Here is a 25338-nt window from a genome sequence, read left to right on the forward strand (position 1 = left end):
TTTACTGTAAAAATGGCTCCTCAGTGAACATGTTGGATTAAAACCTACTGCTCCCCAATTGTATTGAAAATGCAGAAAACTATTTTTCTATTCCATAACATTGTATAATCATGTAATTAAGTGGTATGTGCATTATCTTAATGGTACACTGTCTAGGAAGTCAATTTATCTAATTTAGACACAGTGCATTCTTCAGGTTTTCTGATGATAAAGAATGCTGATCAGTCTTTGACTGCAGCTTGGCCATGTGCCACATTGTAAATGAAATGTGATTCTGATTCAGCCTGATGGATGGTTGCCACGACAGTTCATTTTCCCTGGAGTCTTCTGTTTTTACCAGCCAGCTTTGCATTCTGCTGCAGTAACCAATCCTTTGGATATGGTAAATCACAGGAAAACAAAAAGAAATGTTACTGTCCATTACCAAAAAATGACAAGGCTATAATCTTTCACTTTCAGAGACCATACACATAAATAAAAAATATAACATTGTCCATTTCAATGTTGTTCCTGTTTTGTGGGCGAAAATGTAGCCCAACAGAATATCCCTGAGAGCTATGGTGCGATTAAATGACTCGACTGAAATAGCCTGAATAATAAAAGAAACTTTAAACAAATATTCAAGATCAAAACTTGTTCATGAGTCAAACTCAGCACAGGATCTATGATGTAGAGAAAAGTATTACAAAATTTTAGGTATCAAAGTACCTTGTGTAACGAAGTAGATCTGAATACGTTGGGCTCATGGCAGGCAAATGATGTTTAACTTAGAAAAGTACATAGTTATGCATGTGGGCAAGGCGAATGCTGAACATATGTACACTCTTATTTACACTCGGCTTTTTTTTTTTTAATTCGTTTTTATGGGATGTGGGCGTCAGTGGCAAGGCCAGCAATTATTGCCCACCCCTAATTGTCCTTGAGAAGGTGGTGGTGAGCCGCCTTCTTGAACCGCTGCAGCCCGTGTGGTGAAGGTACTCCCACAGTGCTGTTAGGGAGGGAATTCCAGGATTTTGACCATGCGACGATGAAGGATCGGCGGTATACTTCTAAGTCAGGATGGTGTGTGACTTGGAGGGGAACTTGGAAGTGGTGGTGTTCCCATGCGCCTGCTGCCCTTGTCCTTCTAGGTGGAAGAAGTCGCGGGTTTGGGAGGTGCTGCCAAAGAAGCCTTGGTGAGTTGCTGCAGTGCATTTTGTAGATGGTACACACTGTAGCTATGGTGCGCCGGTGGTGAAGTGAGTGAATGTTTAAGGTGGTGGATAGGGTGCCAATCAAGCAGGCTGCTTTGTCCTGGGTGGTGTTGAGCTTTGTGAGTGTTGTTGGAGCTGCACTCATCCAGGCAAGTGGAGAGTATTCCATCACGCTCCTTACTTGTGCCTTGTAGATGGTGGAAAGGTTTTGGGGAGTCAGGAGGTGAGAGAGTCACCGCAGAATACCTAGGGGGAGAAATTGGGTATGTAGCGCCACCTGTTAGCGCCTAAAGAGGGCAGTCAGTGGCTGCAGCGCCACTGGCTGCGCCTCCCGCGATATTCAGCGGGGGCGCTAATGGTGGCGTTAGCCTGTTGCGCTGCGCCGCCACCGATGACGTCATCGGTGTGCGCAGCGCCCCATTAGCGCCCCGATCACGATATTTGGTCGCGAACGCCGCTGTAGCGCCGTTCGCTACCCGCGCCCGGTTCACGGGGCCTTGCTGTGCCGGCAGTGGCGCAAGTTAAGGTGGAGGTGCAGGGCGGCCGCTTTTTTCGGCGGCCGCCTGCCAGCACCTCCATCCCCGGCCTCCTGATCCCCCCCCCCCCGCGGCATTGCCGGCTGTTTCCCGAGAGCCCGGCACTTCTCCTCGGTGCCGGGCTCTTTTGCCGGCAGTCACGATCGGGGATCGTGCTGTTGCAGGCCCCTCCCCCTTAACAATGGGAGGAAGGCCTGCAGTACCGCAGCGCGCTGTGCCGCAGCGTGTGGCGCTGCGGCACGTTGCGCTGCGATATTCAGTTTCAACGCCCTAAGAGGGATGCGGAGCGCCTCGAGCCTCGCCCTGTCTCCCTCGAGGGGTGCTGAAACTGAATTTCTGGCGATCGGTATTACTCCGAACGCTGCGCAAAAATCAGCGCCCAGGAGAACTTGGCACCACTTTGGCGCCTCAACCGAATTTCTAGGCCCTAGTATTTATGTGGCTGGTCCAGTTAAGTTTGTGGCCAATGGTGACCCCCCCCAGGATGTTGTTGGTGGGGGTTTTGACGATGGTAATACCGTTGAATGTCAAGGGGAGGTGGTTAGACTCTCGCTTGTTGGAGATAGTCATTGCCTGGCACTTCTGTGGCACGAATGTTACCTGTCACTTATCAGCCCAAGCCTGAACGTCGTCCAGGTCTTGTTGCATGCGGGCATGGACTGCTTCATTATCTGAGGAGTTGTGAATGGCGCTGAACACTGCAGTCATCAGCAAATATCCCCATTTCTGACCTTATGTTGGAAGGAAGGTCATTGATGAAGCAGCTGAAGATGGTTGGGTCTTGGACACTGCCCTGAGGAACTCCTGCAGCAATGTCCTGGGGCTGTGATGATTGACCTTCAACCACCACAACCATCTTCCTTTGTGCTAGGTATGACTCCAGGCAGTGGAGCGTTCCCCCCCCCTCCGATTCCCATTGACTTCAGATTTACTAGGGCTCCTTGATGCCACACTCGGTCAAATGCTGCCTTGATGTCAAGGGCAGTCACTCTCACCTTACCTCTGGAATTCAGCTCCTTTGTCTATGTTTGGACCAAGGTTGTAATGAGGTCGGGAGCAGAGTGGTCTTGGCGGAACCCAAACTGGGCATCTGTGAGCAGGTTATTGGTGAGCAAGTGCCGCTTGATAGCACTTTCGATGACACCTTCCATCACTTTGCTGATGATTGAGAGTAGATTGATGGGGCGGTAATTGGCCGGGTTGGATTTGTCCTGCCTTTTGTGGACAGGACATACCTGGGCAGTTTTCCACATTGTCGGATAGATGCCCGTGCTGTAGCTGTACTGGAACAGCTTGGCTAGAGGTGTGGCCAGTTCTGGAGCACAAGTCTTCCGCATGACAGCCGGGATGTTGTCGGGGCCCATAGCCTTTGCTCTATCCAGTGCACTCAGCCGTTACTTGATATCATGTGGAGTGAATTGAATTGGCTGAAGACTGGCTTCTGTGATGGTGGGGACCTCAGGAGCAGGCCAATATGGATTATCCACTCGGCACTCCTGGCTGAAGATAGTTGCAAATAAAATGCACGTGTAACTGGGGCTCCCCGGGTACCCGCGGGTAGAGGCTCACGTATCGCAGGAGCGCATGCCATTCACGAGTGCCCCATGGATCACGTGGGCCAGACCAACGAATGACAGAGGGGAATCCCCATTCATACTTATCGGGATTCCGTATGCACGGAATGCCTGTAAGTATGAATGGGAATACCCCAAAAAGTACACCTAGACACCAAATAAATTTTTGGCATTCAATTAAATATTTAAAACAAAAATGTAATTTTTTGAAAAATAAATGTAGAAGTTTTAAAGGGGCTAAAAATAAGCTTACCTTATTTAACAAGATTTTAAATGTATAAATTATAGATAACATTTTATTTTTCTGTTTTTTTACCTGCTTTTACCAGGCGTAAGAATTTCACGGACATTCGTTGGAGAAAATTCTTGACAGATCGCAACTTCCAGGTTTCAGCGCATGCCTAAACCTGGAACTTGTGGGGCCCCTATGGGCACGTACACACCTTGTACACACCCGTAGAGACCGCAAATTACGGCCCGATATTTATTAACGATTTAGGCGATGGGATAGAAAGCCACATATCCAAGTTTGATGACGACACAAAGGTAGGCAGCATTGTCAGCCGTGTAAATGGAAGCACAATGTGCAGATGGAAGCATAAAATTACAAAGAGATATTAATAGATTAACTGAATAGGCAAAATTGTGGCAAATGAATTTCAATGTAGGAAAAAGTAAAGTCATCCACTTTGGACCTAAAAAGCATAGAAGAGTACTTTCTAAATGGTGAAAAGCTAGAAAAAGTGGAGGTCCAAAGATACATAAGAACCTAAGAAATAGGAGCAAGAGTAGGCCATTTGGCCCTTTGAGCCTGCTCCACTATTCAGTAAGATCATGGCTGATCTTCTACCTCATCTCCACTTTCCTGCACTATCCCCATATCCCTTGATTCCCTTAATATTCAAAAATCTATCGATCTCAACGACTGAGCCTCCACAGCCCTCTGGGGTAGAGAATTCCAAAGATTCACCACCCTCTGAGTGGAGGTTTCTCCTCATCTCAGTCTTAAATGGCCGACCCCTTATTCTGAGATTGTGACCCTTGGTTCTAGACTTCCCAGCCAGGGGAAATATCCTCTCTGCATATACCCTGTCAAGCCCTGTAAGAATTTTGTATGTTTCAATGAGATCACCTCTCATTCTTCTAAACTCTAGAGAATATAGGCCTAGTCTACTCAATCTCTCCTCATAGGACAATCCCCCCATCCCAGGAATCAGTCTGGTGAACCTTCATTGCAAGTATATCCTTCCTTAGGTAAGGAGATCAGAACAGTACACAATAGTCCAGGTGTGGTCTCACCAGGACCCTCTATAATTGCAGTAAGACTTCTTTACTCTTATACTCAAATCCTCTTGTAATGAAGGCCAACATACCATTTGCTTTCCTAATTGCTTGCTGTACCTGCATGTTAACTTTCAGTGATTCATGTACAAGGACACCCAGGTCCCTCTGAACACCAACATTTCCCAATCTCTCACCATTTAAAAAAATACTCTGCTTTTCTATTTTTCCTACCAAAGTGGATAACTTCCCATTTCTCCACATTACATTCCATTTGCCATGTTCTTGCCCACTCACTTAGCTTGTCTATATCCTCTTGAAGCCTCTTTGCATCCTCCTCACAACTTACATTCCCACCCAGCTTTGTATCATCAGCAAACTTGGATATATTACATTTGGTCCCCTCATCCAAATCATTGATGTAGATTGTGAATAGCTGAGGCCCAAGCACTGATCTTTGCGGTACCCCTCTAATTACAGCCTGCCAACCCGAAAATGACCCGTTTATTCCTACTCTCTGTTTTCTGTCCATTACCCAGTCCTCAATCCATGCTATTATATTACCCCCAATCTCATGAGCCCTAATTTTTTTTAATACCCTCTTGTGTGGCACCTTATCAAATGCCTTCGGAAAATCCAAATACACATAACCACTGGATGCCCCTTATCTATTCTGCTAGTAACAACCTCAAAAAACTCTAACAGATTTGTCAAACACAATTTCCATTTCATAAATCCGTGTTGACTCTGCCCAATCCTATTATGATTTTCTAAGTGCCCTGTTACCACATCCTTAATAATGGGCCAGAAATTCCAGGCCAGAAGCGTGAGTACGGTCGGGTTACTCACGCATCTGGCCGTTGGAAATGCCGGCGTTCAGCAGGAACAGCGCATGCGGGGAACGCCGGCATTTCCAGACCCGAGGTCTATTCACAGCGCGTGCGACTGCACAGGCAGCGCTTGCGCAGTGAACTTTGTAGATTTCACTGATGGATTCAGTGAGGGTAAGTCCCTAGAACTTGCACTTAAAAAAAGCAAGTGTAAAGTTGTTCATTGGCTGGGGAAGGAGATATATTTTATGGAGGAGCTTATGAAATGCAATATTTAGGTTTGGGAAAGGGAGGGAAGTTATTTTAAGAAATTTTAACTAAGTTTTAAACTTTAATTTTTTTTTTTTTATAAACGGGTTTTCAGAACGGTAGGTAGAAGGAGCAATTGTGGCTGTGTGAATGGAATGTGAGAATGAGTTATGTATGTATGTCCACATATATTCCTTTACGTATATGTATGTATGTTTTATATTCCTTTACTAATGTGTATGAATGTATATTTTTAATTATGATTTTCCAATAAGTTACTTTCTCTGAAAGTCATAATTAAATAATACATTCATACACATAAGTAAAGGAATATATACATAACACGCAAAGGAATATATACAGACATACATACTTTCAGAAGCTCCACGATAAGAAATATCTTCCTCCGCAGCCTCTGGAGCAACTGTACCCATGCTTTTTTCATGTGTAAGTTGTAATGACTGGACCTCACTGAAAGCATTAATGAAAGCGGCGAATTATACTGCGCACGCGCTGCCTGTGCAGTTGCACGCGTTCTGCCTCTGAACCCCTTCGTTCAGAGGACAGGAAATGCCGGTTTTCCCCACATGCACTGTGCATGCTGAAAACCGGCATTTCATCCGGCCAGATGCGTAAGTACCCCGACCGTACTAGCGCATTTGGAAGGGAATTACTGGGCCAACATTTTACATGTCAATAAAATAAAAAATTTAACAATTGCACAACTTGCCCCCTCGCATCTGCGACTGAGGGTCCAAGGAGGTGCATTGCGCAAGAGGTCATCATCGTACATATCCTCACACTGTTCCCTTTGGGGAACTGTATGAAGTGGTGGAAGGATTTATGGCCGTGATTAACGTTCATTCCGTGACCGTAACCATCTTTGAACCAGCCATTAGGGTGGTTAGTCCTATGGCGGGCGGGTTTTACGGGCTCCCACAACCCATCTGAGGGGGGGGGGGCCACCAACACCCACGGACACAAGCATCCCGCTGGATGTCCACCCAGAATTTAAAGTTGGAGCTCCGACTCCACTTGCCGGGACTGTCTGGAGTAGGGTTCAAAACCCTACTCCTTCTGGCCCAGTGGCGGGGATGCTTACTGCTACGCAAAAGGCCCACTCCGCACAAAAGGTGACACCCATACGTTTCCTGCGCCTTTTCCCTCCCCGTGACTGGAGCCCTATGCTGCCATTTCACGTTGCTAATTGGATTGGGCCTTTGTCATAGCAGTAGGATCCCCGCCGCTGGGCCAGATCAGGGTAGGGTTTCGAACCCCGCTCCAGACAGTCCCGGCAAGTGGAGTCGGAGCTCCGGCTCTAAATTCTGGGTTGACATCCAGTGGGATATTTGCGTCTGTGGGTGTGGGTGGCCCCCCCTCCTTGTATAGCTTGTGGGAGCCCGTAAAACCCTCCCGCCATAGGACTAACCGCCCTAATGGCTGGTTCAAAGATGGTTACGGTCACGGAATGAGCATTAATCATGGCCATAAATCCTTCCACCACTTCATACAGTTCCCCAAAGGGAACAGTGTGAAGACACGTATGACGACGACATTGCTAAATAAATAAATGGAATTAAAAAAATTCTTTTAGGGCTTTTAAAAGTCTTTAAATTGCTTTAATTCTCTTTAAAACTACTTCAGATTACTCAAAATAATGTAAACATTTTAAAAAGTTTATGAAAGTTACCAAAATCTTCAAAAAACTTCCAAAAACCTATTTAAACTGCTGCTTTGCATGTAAAAATGGTTAGCAGCTTGACAGAAACATTGGGGGCGTGTCCAGTGAAACTGAGACCTCAAGGGGCGTGTCTCACTTGCACTGCACGCTCCTGACTTCGCGCTGGCTGCACTCCTGGGCGGCGTGACGTCATACGCTGCCCGGGATTCTTCTTCTGGAAACACCAATTCCAGGCGTCCCTGGAGCTGATCGGCAGTAGCGCGGGGTAAGTGTAAATATGGGGCTTGCACGCGCTGCAAGCCCCGTTCTGGAATTTCTGGGCCAATAGATTCTAGCATTTTCCCTACTACTGATGTCAGGCTAACTGGTCTGTAGTTCCCTGTTTTCTCTCTCCCTCCTTTCTTAAATAGTGGGATTACATTCACTACCTTCCAATCCACGGGAACATTCCAGAATCTATGGAATTTTGGAGAATGACAACCAATGCATCCACTATCTCTATAGCCACCTCTTTCAAAACCTTAGGATGTAGGCCATCAGGTCCAGGGGATTTATCAGCTTTCAGTCCCATTAATTTCTCCAGTGCTATTTTTTTACTAATACTAATTTCTTTCAATTCCTCATTCTCGCTAGACCCTTGGTTCTCCACTATTTCCGGGAAGTTTTCTGCGTCTTCTTCCATGAAGTCAAACAGTATTTGTTTAGTTTAATTTCTCAGCCATTTCCTTATTCCCCATTATAATTTCTCCTGTTTCGGCTTGTAAGGGACCCACATTTACTCTTGCTAATCTTTTCCTTTTTGCATACCTATAGAAGCTTTTACAGTCTGTTTTTATGTCTCTTGCTAGTTTACTCTCATATTCTATTTTCCCTTTCTTTATCAATTTCTTGGTCCTGCTTTGCTGAATTCTAATATCCTCCCAGTCCTCAGGCTTACTATTCTTTTTGGCAACACTTCCTTTGATCTAATACTATCTTCAACTGCTCTTGTTAGCCACGGTTGGACCACTTTTCCTGTGGGGTTTTTGTGCCTTAAAGGAATGTATATTTGTTGTAAATTATGTATTAATTCTTTAAATGCTAGCCATTGCTTATCTACCATCATACCTTTTAATGTAGTTTCCCAATCTACCATAGCTCTTACCCCTCATACCTATGTAGTTTGCTTTGTTTAGATTTAAGACCCTAGTTTCGAATTTAACAAAATCACTTTCAAACTCAATATAAAATTCTATCATATTATGGTTACTCTTCCCTAAAGGCCCTTTACTACAAGGTTATTAATTAACCCTTTCTCATTGCATAATACTAGATCTAAAATAGCCTGTTCCCTAGTTGGTTCCTCAACATACTGATCTAGAAAACTATCTTGCATACATTCCATGAATTCGTCCTCCACACTATTACTGCAAATGTGGTTTGTCCAGTCTATATGTAGATTAAAGTCCCCCATGATTACTGTATTACCCTTGTTACATGCGCCTCTAATTTCCTGATTTATACTCTGCCCTACATTACAACTACTGTTTGAGGGCCTATAAACAAATCCCACCAATGTTTTCTGCCCCTTGCTGTTTCTTAGTTCCATCCAAACTGATTCTACTTCTTGATTTTCAGAGCTAAGATCCTTTCTCTCTACTGTCTTTATCCCATCCTTTATTATCAGGGCTTCCCCTCCTCCTTTTCCATTTTGTCTATCTCTTCTGGAATATTTAGTTCCCAATCTTGGCCACTTTGCAACCACGTCTCCGTTATGGCTATTAGATCAAACCTGTTCATTTCTATCTGCGCGAAGCATTCGCAACATTAATAGCGCATTCAGATATAGTGCCTTTAGCTTTGACTTATTTCTATTTTTCCCTGATGTCACATTAGTCACTAATGCCCTATTACCTTTGTTACTCTCTCTGTCCCTTCCTGACCCACTCTGCTTATTTTTACCCAAAACTCTACTCTGTTCTAGAGCCTTGACATTTCTCTCACTGCTTTTAAATTTACTCTTTCCTGAATCCTCCCACCCCACCTTTATTATTTTAAAGCCCTGTCTACTGCCCTCGTTATTCAGTTCGCCAGGATACTGGTCCCAGCCGGTTTAAGTGGAGCCCGTCCTAACGGAACAGCTCCCTCTTTGCCCAGTACTGGTGCCAGTGCCCCATGAACTGAAACACCTTCCTCCCACACCACTCTTTGAGCCACACATTTAAACCTCTAATCTGTTTGTCCCTATGCCAGATGGATGGTGTGTGGAGATTTCATTCACTCTGGTGCTGTTTGTAAACTATGTGGTCCAATGAATGTATTACCTGCATCTTCTGAAGTTCCATGTAAAAAGTAAAATGGAAGATTTAACTTCCAAATCTCCTAGAGCACCTCTGCTAGGATTTCATTGCTATCTAGCCGAATGCCTTTTCCTCAGCAACTAGTGAATCTCGGGGACTTCTACTGTTGGAATAAGTAAGGACTTTTTCCCTCTACTTTACCACCTGAAATCAGGTGATGTATTGGAGGAAAATCAAAAGAAAATCAAGGGAAATTGAGTGGCAACGCCAGCCACTGCATCCTCACCCTGACTTGGATTTTCTTCCCCCTGTCATGACCCACCTTCGGAGGGACGAGGGAAATGCAGCCCTAATTGACTCTGGCAACCTTGTCGTACGTAATACTGAAATGAAATAGTGAGTTCAAATCCCACCATGGCCGCTGGGAAATTTAAATTCAGTTAATTAAATAAATCTGGAATAAAAAGCTAGTATCAGTAATGGTGACCCTGAAACTGCCGGATTGTCGTAAAAACCCATCTGGTTCACTAATGTCCTTTAGGGAAGGAAATCTGTAATCCTTACCTGGTCTGGCCTGTACATGACTCCATACCCACAACAATGTGGTTGACTCTTAACTGCCCTCTGAAATGGTCTAGCAAGCAACTCATTTGTACAAAGCCGCTACGAGAAACAATAATAAGATTAAGACTGGACGGAGCACTTGGCATTGACCTAGGCACCAGCTTTGTACACAAAAAAGACCCAGCCCTGTCGACCCTGCAAAGTCCTCCTCACTAACATCTGTGGCCTTGTACCAAAATTGGGAGAGCTGTTCCAAAGATTAGTCAAGCAACAGCTTAACAGAATCATACCTTTCAACCAACATCACAGACTCCGCCATCACCATCCCTGGGTATGTCCTGTCTCATCGGCAGGACAGACCCACCAGAGCTGGTGGCACGGCGGTATACAGTTGGGAGGGAGTGGCCCTGGGAGTTCACAACAATGACTCCGGATCCCATAAAATCTCATGGCTTCAGGTCAAGCATGGGCAAGGAAACCTCCTGCTGATTACCACCTACTGCCTTCCCTCAGCTAATGAATCCATACTCCTCCGTGTTGGACACCAGTTGGAAGAAGCACTGGGGGTAGCAAGGGCACAAAATGTACTCTGTGTGGGGTCATCAATGTTCATCACCAAGAGTGGCTCGGTAGCACTACTGACCAAGTTGGCCGAGTCCTGAAGGATATAGCTGCCAGACTGGGCCTGCGGCAGGTGGTGAGAGAACCAATACGAGGGGAAAACCTATTTGACCTCGTTAGCAGTGACCATGGCACAGACCTTGTGGAGGTGAAGTCCCGTCTTCACACTGAGGACACCCTCCATCATGTTGTGTGGCACTACCACTGTGCTAAATGGGATAGATACAGAACAAGTCTAGCAGCTCAAAACTGAGCATCCATGAGGCGCTGTGGGCCATCAGCAGCAGCAGAATTGTATTCCACCAGAATCTGTAACCTCATGACCTGGCATATCCCTCACTCTACCATCATCATCAAGCCAGGGGACCAACCCTGGTTTAATGAGGAGTGTAGAAGTGCATGCCAGGAGCAGCACCAGGTGACATGAATCTTGTCATTCATGTGGAAATGACTTATGAAATGATACTGGGCGGCCTGCTGGTGGCGCTGTCCAGGGAGAGTATAAATACTCGGGCATGGGCCCAGCTTGCTCAGGACATTCTTTAACAGGAACTAGCGAAGGACACAACTAGATCTCCATGTTGAAAAACAGTTGATTAAAGCCTTGGTTAATACTCAGACCAAGTGCCTAGTAGTTTTCTTACATCACCAGGTGTACCTAAAAATGAGATGCCAATCTGGTGAAGCTGCAACACAGGACTACATGCATGCTAAATAGTGGAAGCATCATGCTATAGACAGAGCTAAGCAATCCCACAACCAACAGTTCAGATCAAAGCTCTGCAGTCCAGCCACATCAGTCGTGAATGGTGGTGGACAGTTAAACAACTAATGGGAGGAGGAGGCTCCATGAACATCCTGATCCTCAATGATGGCGGAGCCCAGCACACAAGTGCAAAAGGTAAGGCTGAACTGTTTGCAACCATCTTCAGTCAGAAGTGCCAAGTGGATGATCCATCTCAGCCTCCTCCTGAGGTTCCCACCATCACAGAAGCCAGTCTTCAGCCAATTTGATTCATTCCACGTGATATCAAGAAATGGCTGAGCATACTGGATACAGCAAAGGCTATGGGCCCCGACTACATCCCGGCTGTCGTGCTGAAGACTTGTGTTCCAGAACTAGCTGCACCTCCAGCCAAGCTGTTCCAGTACAGCTACAACACTGGCATCTACCTGACAATGTGGAAAACTGCCCAGGTTTGTCCTGTCCACAAAAAGCAGGAAAAATCCAATCCGGCCAATTACCGCCCCATCAGCCGACTCTCAATCATCAGCAAAGTGATGGAAGGTGCCGTCGACAGTGCTATCAAGTGGCACTTACTCACCAATAACCTGCTCACTGTTGCTCAGTTTGGTTTCTGCCAGGACTACTCGGCTCCAGACTTCAGTACAGCCTTGGTCCAAATATAGACAAAAGAGCTGAATTCCAGAGGTGAGGTGAGAGTGACTGTTGTTGACATCAAGGCAGCATTTGACCAAGTGTGGCATCAAGGAGCCCTAGTAAAATTGAAGTCAATGGGAACCAGGGGGAAAACTCTTCACTGGATGGAGTCATACCGAACACAAAGGAAGATGGTTGTGGTTGTTGGAGGCCAATCATCACAGCCCCAGGACATCGCTGCAGTCACTGCTGGATTACCAGACGGCCAGTGAACTCAAAAACTCCATGGGACTCATTCCTTCCACCCTCCCTCCACCCCTAATTTGTAAACTTAATATAACATTTCTTGACACATTACAGTTTCATGGAGTCCAGACGCTGAATTAAATAAAGACTTGTTCAAAATTATGAGGAATTTGGATAAGGTAAGTAGGAAACAACTATTTCCATTGGTCAGTGAATTGGACAAAAATTTCATATCTTCACCAAAAGAACAAAAGGGGAGATTAGGAGAAATATTTTTACACTGAGGGTTGATAGGACATAGAATGACTTACCAGAAAGTTGGAGTTGTAAAATTCTGTGATTCTCTAAGAAATTCATTTTTTATTTTTGAACTTAAAATTAGCTTCGTGTAGAGATAAATCCCAGTTGCATTTGGTCTTACTTCCACTGCAGATACATTCTGCATTAACGGAAGCCAAAAATGTTTTTCAATGCACCAAAAATATTATTCTGCCAATACGTGGAGGGATTCCTCTCTCCTGAGTCCTGATGGTATCTTCCAATTGCTGGTATGGAAAGGAGAATTCAACTGTGGATGCATTGAGGTTTAAGGGTTAGTGTTGACAGCAAAAGCTATTGTCACAACTCTATAGAATTCAGTGTGTTACAGTTTCATCTACTAAGAGATTTTGGGCTACTTCAAAAAGACCTTATTTTGACCTCCACAAAAGTCAGATTTCATAGGCAAGCCCATGCTTCTTATGAAATGAAATTTGACTGTATGCAGAAAATATCTGGAATAGTAGACTGCAGGGTGAACAATGAGCTCTGAGATTGCAGAAGAAATAGTACAGGGTATCATCATTGTATATATGTGGAACTGGATTTCCTTATTCGCTCTGTTAGATAATCCTGCACCGTGTCTTTAAATATAATCTGGGTTCAGGCCTGTCGAATCAGGCCACACCATCCTCCTCCAATACGCCTCCTCCGTTGTCCAACTGGGTGTGACTTCCCTTACCTGGTTCCATTCTTATTTATCCAGTCGTAGCCAGAGAATCACCTGCAATGGCTACTCTTCCTGCTCCCGCACTGTTACCTCTGGGGTCCCCCAAGGATTTATCCTTGGCCCACTCCTATTTCTCATCTACATGCTGCCCCTTGGTGACATCATCCAAAAACACAATGTCAGGTTCCACATGTACGCTGATGACACGCAGCTCTACCTCACCACCACCTCTCTTGACCCTCCACTGTCTCTGATTTGTCACTCTGCTTGTCCGACATCCAGTACTCGATGAGCAGAAGTTTCCTCAAACTAAATATTGGGAAGACCAAAGCCATTGTCTTCGGACCCTACCACAAACTCTGTTCCCTAGCCACCAACTCCATCCCTCTCCCTGACCACTGTCTGAGGCTGAACCAGTCCGTTCGCAACCTTGGTGTCGCATTTGACCCCGAGATTAGCTTCCGACCACATATCCGCTCCATCTCCAAGACTGCCTACTTCCCCCTCCGTAACATCGCTCCTCTACCACCCCACCCCGGCTCAGCTCATCTACTGCTGAAACCTTGGTTGCCGCTAAATGTTCTCCTGGATGGCCTCCCATCTTCCACCCTCCATAAACTTGAGCTCATCCAAAACTCCGTTGCCTATATCCTAACTCACACCAAGTCCCGTTCACCCATAACCCCTGTGCTTGCTTACCTACATTGGCTCCAGGTCCAGCATAGCCTCAATTTTAACAAGCTCATCCTTGTTTTCAAATCCCTCCACGGCCTCGTCTCTCCCTATCTAATGTAACCTCCTCCAGCCTTACAACCCTCCGAGATTTCTGCGCTCCTCCAATTCTGACCTCTTGTGCATTCCCAATTTTAATTGCTCCACCATTGGTGGCCATGCCTAGGCCCAAAGCTCTGGAATTCCCTCCCTAAACTTTTCTGCCTCTCCACCTCTCTCTCCTCCTTTAAGACGCTCCTTAAAACCTATCTCTTTGACCAAGCTTTTGGTCATCTGCCCTAATACAGTATCTCCTTATGTGGCTCGTGTCAAATATTGTTTGATAATGCTCCCGTGAAGCACCCTGGGACATTTTACTACATTAAAGGCGCTATATAAATTCAAGTAGTTGTTGTTGCTGCTGTTTATATATATTTATTTATTGTAAATATCAATTTAACCATCATTTATGATGGACTTCATGTACACTAACAAAGCATGTAACATTGCCCAAAGTAGTAAGATGACATTACATTGTATTCTGCTATGAGGCAACCCTCACTATCAGGACACAGTGATTATCTCTGTCTTGGGAGCATAGCCAGCCAAATTCTTTCTTTTGTGGAGGATTCACTGCAGCTCCCAGTCTAGATGAAGAGCCTCTCTCTTTATACCTTTTCTTGTCACTGTTCATAACACCCATCAGCAACTTCCCTTTGTCTTCTAGGCTTTCCATAAACTTAATTATATGAAGTAAGGGTGTCATATTGAAGGAAGTGGTTCACTTTTGCAGAATGAACACCCTGGTAACTTTGCAATTTGTATCAGTAAGTGCCCTACAGCACTGTGTATTCTACCTGCAGCCAATTGTTGTTCAACCATATGGATCTAGTCACCATTATTCAGGTTAACTCTCATTCATTGGAACCTGTCAACTTTCATGTCTGTCTGTTTTATCCTGTCGTGCAATATTTCATAGCAAAACAATACTGAGACCAAATAAAAATGACAAATTGCATTCAATTAGAGAATGGGCAGGCAGTGCTGGATTGCCAGATGGCCAGTGCATTCAAAAACTCAATGTGACTCATTCCATCCCACCACCGCCCCCGCCACACGCACACTTTTCAATTAATTTGTAAAAATAATATAACATTTCTTGACTCTTGACACTTCCATGGAGTCCAGACACTGCAGAAAATAAAGAGGTGTTCAAAATTATTAAGGATTTTGATAAGGTAAAATCCCTACTTGTTTTTCCAACCTCAACATTCTTATCATCCCCAGCCACAAATTCCACCTCCTTATTCATTCATTCACTTAAAAACCATCTGTTTAAGTTCTTTTGATGTTTAAAAAAAGATTAAATAATCTTTTAATCTTGATTTTAAATGAACTATATTTTCTTAATTTATTTAAACCATTTCCTTACACACAACTGCAGAACAGTAATTAGGTACTGATTAATTACTTTAAGATATAGTAGCTTAAGGGTCATATTATCATGTTTGAGAAATTAAAACCAAAATTTACACATATAAAACAAAGCATCACAATGCTAAACTAGCTCAATCAAGTTATCCACAGGATCTCTGCTGCTGCCCTGATTAACCCTTTCCCTGCTGGTCTATTATCCATCAGCTCCTATTGGATTGGATTAGGACTTCCACCTGCCACTCTGTCCGCATTATGATTCCCACCAGCAAGTGGAAGCCTGGTATCATTCACTAGAATGATACCAGGGCTTAAAGGGTTAAATTATGAAGACATGTTGCATAAACTTGGTTTGTATTCCCTTGAGTTTAGAAGGCTGAGGGCTGATTTAATTGAGGTGTTTAAAATGATAAAAGAATTTGATAGGGTAAATACAGATAAATTATTTCCCTGGTGGTGGAATCTAGAACAAGGGGGCACAATCTTAAAATTAGAACAAGGTCATTCTGGAGTGAAATCAGGAAGCACTTTTTGACACAAAGGGTAGTAGAAATCTGGAATTCCCTCCCCTAAAATATTGGCCCTGAAATTAGATCGGGGGCTTGCCGCGCGTGCAAGCCCCCGATCTGCACTCACCCTGCGCGCTGACATCTGAAGCCCGGGCCTGCTTGCATTTCCTGTCACAGGCCCGGTTCAGATGTCGGCGCGATGTGCTTACCTGATCCAGCGGCGTAGTTAGTGCGATGTGCCGGCTGGGATCAGGTGAGCACTGTGCAGCCAATCAGGGGAGGGGAACAGTAAGAGCTGTCAAACTCATGAAAAGTATGGGCTGCCAAAACACTACTTTAACTTTAAATAAAATTTTAAAAAACATCCCACTGATTATAATAACTATAAATAAGTTTTTTTAAATGTTTTAAACAATTAATCAATTTTTTGAAAATTTTTTTTTTTTTTTTAAATATTGTCTAAAACTAAACTTACCATCCTGTAAATTCTTTAAAAATAACAAACCTGTGGAAAAAAAATTTCTACACTGTACTAAAAGCCCACTTACCTGAAAAACTAAATACTTACGTCTTGTTTTTCCACGCGTAAAGACCGGAGGCCTTTACACGCGCGCAACTTTGAAAAAAAAAAAGGAATTTTACTGCGCACGCACTGCCTGTGCAGTCGCGCACGTTCTGCCTCTGAACCCCTTCGTTCAGAGGACAGGAAATGCCAGTTTTCCCCGCATGCGCTGTGCATGCTGAAAACCGGCAATTCCTTCGGCCAGACGCGTGAGTACCCCGACCGTACTCACGCGTTGGGACAGGAATTACTGGCCCATTGTGGATGCTGGGTCAATTGAAGACTCAGATCAACAGATTTTTATTTGGTGAGGATATCAAGGATTATGGATCAAAGGTGGGTAAATGGAGTTGAGGTACAGATCAGCCATGATCTAATTGAATGGCAGAATGGACACAGGGGCTGATTGGCCGACTCCTGTTCCTATGTTCCTGCTGAGGAAAATCCAGGTGGTGACTGTCACTCCAGCAGCAGAAGAGGCAGGAGGCCACTTAAAATGGTACAAGAGCCTGACTACAGTAAATCTTCTATTGAAGGCTTCAGCTGAGACCATGGCTTTCAGCAAATAAGGGATTAGGCTGAAATTAAGGGAGAAACTGCAACTATACCCTTTCCTTCCATCCGGAGACTTCAGGGCCTTCTCACCACTATTCCAGTGATCCAAAGAAGTAGAGGAAAGAGTAGTATATGGGAGGCAAATGGACCGGGAGCCCAGGCCTTGCCTTGCCACTAGAATCACGTGGCAAGGGCTGATTGAGGTAAATTAAGATCAGGGCGAGGAGGCGGCAGACGATCTCGCCACCCGCTTTTCCCTTAAAAATCTAAGCTCTCCCCGATAAAACATCATGCTTACCTATCATACAGTTCAGGCTAAATTCCAAACTCATTTTTATTGTAAGTGAAATTATACAGAAACAAGAATAAATCACAATACATTTCTTAGCTTTCATAGAACAACTTCTATTTTTATAAGTGTTTTGAAAACAAACACCAAAACCGGACACAAGAGATTAGGATCAAAACTTAGGTCAGATAAATGGGTTTTGAGGAGGTTTGTTATGGTGGAAAGAGAGGTGAATAAGTTTAGGGAGGTAGTTCCAAAGAATAGGACTGAAGTGGTTGAAGGTTCTATCATCAAGGGTGGGATGAAGGGAGGACGAGAGACACAGAAAGTCAAAGTCAAAACAATGGAGCATTCTGAAGGGGATATAGGGCTGAAAGGGATAGCAGAGATAGGATGGGGCAAGGCTATGGAGGAATTTATAGATGAAGATAAAAAAATTTAATTGAATGCTCTAGAGGATGTGGAGCCAGTTTAGATCAGTGAGGATGGGAGTGATGGGTGACCAGCATTTAGTGTGGAACAGGTTGAAATTTACAGACGGTGGAGGTTGGAGGGCCAGCAAGGGGTGCATTACAATAGTTGAGTCTGGAGGCAACAGTGGTATGTATGAGTTTAAGTGATGGAGGGATGCAGGTAGAGCAGAGGTGAGCAATGTTGTGGAGGTGGAAATAAGCAGCCTTTGTGATGGAAAGGATGTACAATCCAAGACTCATCTCTGGGTTGTATAGGACATCAAAATTGTGAATGCTTTAGTTCAGTCTGAGAGAGTTGCCAGGAAGGGCACTACAAAATATGTTCATCTGAGATAAAAAGGGGATACATCTAGGGGTAGAGTCCCATGGATAAATAGAGAGATCAAAACTTAACCGAAACTAAAAAGGTAAGTATATAATAAAACTAGGGCTAACAACACTACAGAAAGTCATGAGGAATACAGAAAGTGTAGCCAGAGTTGAACAGGAAGATTAGAAGGGCTAAATGCAACTTTAAAGCAGGCCACCAGATCATATTAAAAAAATGGAAAGGGTTTTTATAAGCATATTAAAATTAAAATAGTTAAATAGAGTGTAGGACCAATGAGAGATGAAGAGGGAAATCTTACTGTGGAGGATGAAGATATGGGAGAGATATTAAACAAATATTTTGCATCAGTTTTTCCTAATGATGATGGAAGTGAGAATGTAGATGTAATAGAAGAGGATGTGGAACAATTGTTAGAGAACTTAAGATGGATGTCATTGGGTCCTGATGGCATTCACTCCAGACTGTTGAAGGAAGTCAGAGAGGAGAGAGCAGAGTCTATGACCACAATTTTTCAATCCTCCTTAAATATTGTGGTGTAGGACTGTAGACTAGCCAATGTAACATCTCTGGTCAGGAAGGGAGAGAATGATAAATTGGGTAACTATATTCTAGTTAGTCTAATGTTAGTTGTGGGCAAACTCTTAGATTACATAATTCAAAATCACAATAGTGAGCATTTGGAGATGTATGGATTAATCATAGCCACCATGGATTTGTTAAAGACAAGTTGTGTTTGACAAATTTAGTAGAGTTTTATTTGAAGAAATGACTGATTGGAAATATAAAGGACATGCTGTAGATATCACACACATTCATTTTCAGAAGCTGTTCAATAAAGTGTCTCACAGGAGGCTTGTTGCAAAAAATCAGGCCTGTGGTATAAGAGGAAATGTAGCAACATGGATAGAAAATTCACTAACAAATAGGAAACAAAGGATTAGTGTTAATGGGTGTGTGACTAAAATCTACCTTTTTGTCTGAATTGAATTTCTTAACTTATATTTTATACGGCTTGAAACAGCATGTAAGAGGTCAACACCCAAGATCACACAAAAGCAGCTTGTCAGCAGGAAACCATCAATTCAGAGCTGACTAGTTGTTCAGTACTCAACGAGATGAAAATTTTCTATAGCCCAAACCATGTTTGTCTGAAGTAATAATTGTGTAATCAACCTGGGGCGAATACATTGAATGATAAACAATCTTGTCATTGTCAGAGGTTGCCTTCATTATTTATTGATGACTGACAATTTGTTCGAATCAAATTATGACAGCTGTAGCTTTTTGCTGGCTTTGTTTCAGGATTCTGCAGGGGTTTCCACAAGTCATCTCATCACCAATAAAAGGATAGGCCCCAGCCTAGGGCTGTGACATTATTTGACAACTGTTTCTCAGATCTTTTGAGCATGGGACAGGGCCATTAATTGGCTGGGGTTGTCAGTGATGGACAGGTTGCGATCAGAGACTGCCTCTTACCAGAATTATATTGGGAGTCCACAGACTGTGAATTTAACATAAGAACATAAGAAATAGGAGCAGGAATAGGCCAATCGGCCCCTCGAGCCTGCTCCGCCATTCAATAAGATCATGGCTGATCTGATCCTAACCGCCAATCCACTATCACAGAACCATCTCCTGAATCTAACAGAATTAGACACACGAAATAGGAGCAGGATCAGGCTACAAGGCCCCTGGGCCCGCTCCACTACCCACAGGGCCATGACCGATCCGAACCTAGACTCATGTCCAAATTCCTGCCCGCTCCCCGTAACCTTTAATTCCCTTTACTTCTAGGAAACTGTCTATTTCTGTTTTAAATTTATGTAATGATGTAGCTTCTACAGCTTTTTGGGGCAGCATATTCCATGGACCTACCACCCTCTGAGTGAAGTAGTTCCTCCTCATCTCAGTTTTGAAAGAGCAGCCCCTTATTCTAAGACTATGCCCCCTAGTTCTAGTTTCACCCATCATCAGGAACATCCTCCCCGCATCCACCCGATCCAACCCCTTCACAATCTTATATGTTTCAATAAGATCGCCTTTCATTCTTCTGAACTCCAATGAGTAGAGTCCCAATCTACTCAACCTCTCCTCATATGTCCATCCCCTCATCCCCGGGATTAACCGAGTGAACCTTCTTTGTACTGACTCGAGAGCAAGTATGTCCTTTCTTAAGTATGGACACCAAAACTGTACGCAGTATTCCAGGTGCGGTCTCACCAATACCTTGTACAACTGAAGCAATACCTCCCTATTTTTATATTCTATCCCCCTAGCAATGAAAGCCAACATTCCATTGGCCTTCTTAATCACTTGCTGCACCTGCATACTAACCTTTTGAGTTTCGTGCACCAGGACCCCCAGATCCCTTTGTACTTCAGTACTTTCCAGTTTCTTGCCATTAAGATAATAACTTGCTCTACGATTTTTCCTGCCAAAGTGCATAACCTCACACTTTCCAGTATTGTATTCCATCTGCCAAATCTCTGCCCACTTACTTAGCCTGTCGATGTCCCCTTGCAGGTTTTTTATGTCCTCCTCACTCCCTACTTTCCCTCCCATCTTAGTATCACCTAAGAGCTGCAGGTCTATTTGTTTTTATAATCAGTGGCAGTCTTGCCTGGTTAAATTAAGTTTATAGTAAGTGTGGCAGACTTATTTTTTAATGCATTTATGGATGGAAGGCAGAGAAATGTCTATTTCACTGAGTTATGCTGTTTACTATTCACTCATCTATCTTATATGTAAATAAAACCATTTGTTGGTTCAAAACCTGCATCTTGGCTTAATGAGAGTGTGTACCCCACCTGCGGTTCAAAGAGAAGAATATCTCATGACTGTACATGATACATTCCAGTAACCGATGTATAGAGTAAAGGGTTGACTGTTCCAATCCCTGGCTCATGCTATCGTTTACCTAGATCTGTCAAAAAAAGGTGAACTTCAGATTGTAAGGTGCACAGAATTCACTTACAGGAGTGACCAGTGATGCTCAACCGGAGAAAATCTCTCGCATAAAAATGCAAAAACATGACCAGACATTACTGAGATTCGAGAAGCGTTAGAAGTGGTGCAATCAAGGGGTCAGTGTTGGGACCACTTTTCTTCTGGGTATATGTAACTTTTTTGGACTTGGATTTAGGGAGCACAGCATCGACATTTGCTGACAACACAAAAGTACAGGGTTTAGCAAACTGAGGAGAAGTGTAAAAAACCTCAGGAGGACATGGACAGGTTAGCAGAATGGGTAGACATGTGGCAGCTACAACATAATATGGAGAATGTGTGGTAATGCATTATGTGAGGAAAACAGGGAGTTGGAGTATAAACGCAATAAAAAGATACTGAAGCGTGTGGATGAACAGAGAGACTGATAGACTCCAATACAGTGTAAGCCTTGACTCGGTGGTAGCACTCTCATCTCTGTCAGAAGGCCCATGGGTTCAAGCAGTCCTGAGGGAGTGCTGCACTGTTGTAGGCACAGCCTTTCGATGTAAGCCCTGTCTGCCTGTTCAGGTGAATGTAAAAGATCCCATGGCACCATGTGAAAAATGAAACCTCACTGTGTGCAAATTGGCTGATGTGTTTGATTACAAAACAGTGACTACACTTCAAAATATTCACCGGCTGTGAAGTAGTTTGGGATGTTCTGCGGACATGAAATATGTTTTAGCAGTGTTGTTCAAGAGAAATCACTGACTAGTCATAGGTGTGGCTACGATGACACCATTTTAGTCACATGCACTAATTTTTAGCAGAAAATGCCTTACATATATACACACACAATACAGGTAAATGTACTCCATACATTTTGTTAACCAAACAAACCTGTACCTTGGGGGACCTTGACGGTGAAGGTGTGTGGTGAGAAGAGAATCCATTTGCTTAGTTCATAGCTTCCAATGAAAGAAATACTTTTTTTTGTGTGTTGCAGGTACCTGAAGATGTCAAAAGTTTCCAAAGGCTCTCTGGTGCCACTGTGTGGTAGGAAGAGAAATAGTTTTATTTCCGATTGCTCCAAATCATCAGGTATTGCAGTATCTGTAGTACCGTGAGTGGACTTCACTGCCGCACGGGGAGGAGGTCTCCCTGAGGTCCTCTCCCTCCATTTCCATAAATGTGGGGCAATTTCCACTGCTATTTCAAGCCTATTGCCATGGTTTACCTGCTGTTCCCACGGAACAGTGGCACCAGGAAGTAAATTATCCAGGAACCTGTGCAGCTGCCTTTCCCCCACTGACATTTGCATGTGGTGGATGGGAAAGGGGCGGCCAGCAGTGGTCACAGCAGATGTGGGGGAGTGAAATCCAGGTCAGTGAAGTGGCAGTAGGCCTCACTGCCCAATTTTGACACTTTTTCACTGTTAGTTCACCTGATTTAGTATAGGTTCATACATGGACAATATCACCTTGAGCGAATACCAGAGGGCAGCTGTGGAACCACACTCCAGCACGAGTTGTCTTGGAGAGATGGGAATATTTTAGGCCATTCAAACCCCTACAAATCCAAATACTCATTACAAACTGCAACTTTTTACACATTTACCTCATCCCAACTACATGACAATTTGCACCTTTCTGCATTACATGATTATACCAAAAGTTAAAACATAATTCCATATAAGGAGAATCTAATTGGCCTTATCAATAAACTTAAGTTAATAGGTCGGTTTCTTTACTCATGAGCTCTTTTTTCCTGTTGGGAAAACGAGATCAGTATAACTCCCTTATCTTGTTATCTTATCAATATGTTTGCTCTCGTTACATATAATTGCTATTCCACCAAGTGAAACCTTTAATTATAAGCATGTCTTTGATTCTGTACCATCCAATACCAGCTATTTCCCCCATTCTACAGAAATTAAAAAGATCATATTTACCTAGATGTTCTTCTTTGGCAAACTAACTTTTGTCCTTGCACCCATTATTAGTGATTACAGCTCTCTGAAATTTAGGAACCAGTAATTGCATACCTTTAATTGCATGTCCTCATTAAGTAGGTGATTACTTCACACTGAAACTTGCCAAAGCTGTAGTATCAGTCTCAGTTCAAATGTTCAGTGGTCACTACTTTAAAATTGAATCATACTTCACTTCCCTGCTTAACAAACAAAGGCTAAAAGTTAACATTACTACAATATAAAGAAAAACAATAGCACTATTACATAAACAGACTTCAAGTCAGTCTGATTAACCCTTTCCTCACATTGGGTATTACAATCTGAATCTGTGAATCAGGTTCAGGCTCACAGAGAAGTGACACATTGGGCTGGACTTTCCTTCTTTATACCACCTATTTTCAGGCAGTGTTGGGGCACTAAAGCTAGTAAAATGGGGCGTCATGGCCTACTGTTGCAACCCCTCCCCCAAAAAAGTGGCACCAACATTCTCCTCCTTAAAACCTGCCGCTCTATGGAATCGCCCACATCATTACATATAAATGGAAGAGTCCTAGGTCTCCATGTAATTTTGTCACTCCTTACCTTTATGCCAGCTACCTTACTGGCTCCAACTCCTAATCTATTACTTAAAGCATAAGAAATAGGAGTAGGAGTCGGCCATATGAGCCTGCTCCACCATTCAATAAGATCATGGCTCCACTTCTACATCAAATCTACTTTCCCGTCCCATCCCCATATCTCTTGATTCCCTTAGCGCCTCAAAATCTATTGCTACTTCTATGAGGTGCACCCTGAATGATGCGAGGTTGAGAGGTAAGTGGCTGCACTCTCACCATTCCTTACTGTGTAGGAGTCTACGTACTCCTAGCAAAAAATACTGAACTCGGAGAGGTTCAACAGGAAAGGTTTAATTGTTGAGGCTGCATGCTGAACACAAAATGGAGTCAGAGACTACACAAAGTACAACTGCCTTTCATCAGTGCCCAGCTTCGAATGCTCCTCCCCCGCTCTGGGCTTAACTATGTTGCAGATCGAGTTTCTTAAAGGTGTGATCCTTCTTAAAGGCATGACGCCTGATTTATAGTCTACGGACCGGAAAGCGGATTGTGTCCTTTCTTTGATCGGTATGCCACACAGCTCCCCCCAGAATCCGCTAGTAGGGAGTGTACGAACCGGCGTGGTGGCTTGATGGCACGGCCGGAACGGCTCTTGGCGGTTGGTGTCGGGAGCGGGGCGGTCGGACGCGTCGAGCTCTTAGGCGGTCTGCCCTGCGGTGGGGGTTGGCCCACTTGAACGGGTTCATCAAGCTCTAGGTGCATCAGCTTGAGCCGGTCGACCGACACCTTGTCAGTTCTGCCGCCCACTTCGAGGAGGAAGAACTTGTTCCCCGTCTGGAGTACCTTGTAGGGTCCATCGTATGGGGGCCGTAGAGGTCCTCGGTGGGCGTCATGGCGCACGAAAACAAATTTGGCCATGTGCAGGCTAGGTGGTACGCGGGTTGCTGGTTCGTCGTGCCGGCTGGTGGGTACCAGAGCGAACTGTTGTGCTCGGTTGGCGAAAGCGCGGCGTTGCTGGTCAGCCGACCAGGGGGTCGTGGCGGTGGGCAGGAACTCTCCGGGTACGCGCAGCGGCTGGCCATACACGAGTTCCGCCGCCGAGGCTTGCGGGTCTTCCTTGACCGCGGAGCGTAGGCCGAGTAGCACCCACGGGAGGTGGTCGATCCAAGCCTCGCCCTCGAGACTGGCACGGAGGGATGCCTTCATGGACCTGTGGAATCGCTCGCACAGTCCGTTGGCTTGGGGGTGGTAAGCTGTGGTGTGGTGAATGGCCACCCCGAGGTTTTGGGCGATGGCGGCCCACAGATCAGAGGTGAACTGCGGGCCTCTATCCTACGTCATGTCGGAGGGGACGCCGAACCGAGCGACCCAGGTACCGATGAATGCCCTCGCGATGTCGGCGGTGGTGGTGGACATCAGTGGAATGGCCTCGGGCCAGCGGGTGGTACGGTCCACGATTGTCAGCAGGTGCGTGTGACCTTGTGATGGCGGCAGGGGGCCGACGAGGTCGATGTGGATGTGGTCAAACCTTCTTTCTGGCATGGTGAACTCCTCGAGTGGGGCTTTGACGTGCTGGTGGATTTTGGCACGCTGG

At 44.5% G+C, this 25338-nt stretch overlaps 1 long non-coding RNA gene across 1 annotated transcript; it reads right to left on the reverse strand.

Moving 5' to 3' along the window:
- On the reverse strand, positions 1 to 24117 carry LOC147114839 (uncharacterized). The gene is made up of 5 exons (XR_015078921.1): positions 24021 to 24117; positions 23260 to 23384; positions 22122 to 22264; positions 12747 to 13003; positions 1 to 371 (listed from the first exon to the last, which is right to left on the reverse strand). It is a non-coding gene; the product is annotated as an uncharacterized LOC147114839 (long non-coding RNA).
- Between the last annotated feature and the right edge of the window lie 1221 nt (positions 24118 to 25338).

This window comes from Somniosus microcephalus, chromosome 7, assembly GCF_052327205.1.
Source record: "Somniosus microcephalus isolate GS21.2 chromosome 7, FLI_Smic_1.0, whole genome shotgun sequence".
Lineage (NCBI taxonomy): Eukaryota > Metazoa > Chordata > Chondrichthyes > Squaliformes > Somniosidae > Somniosus > Somniosus microcephalus.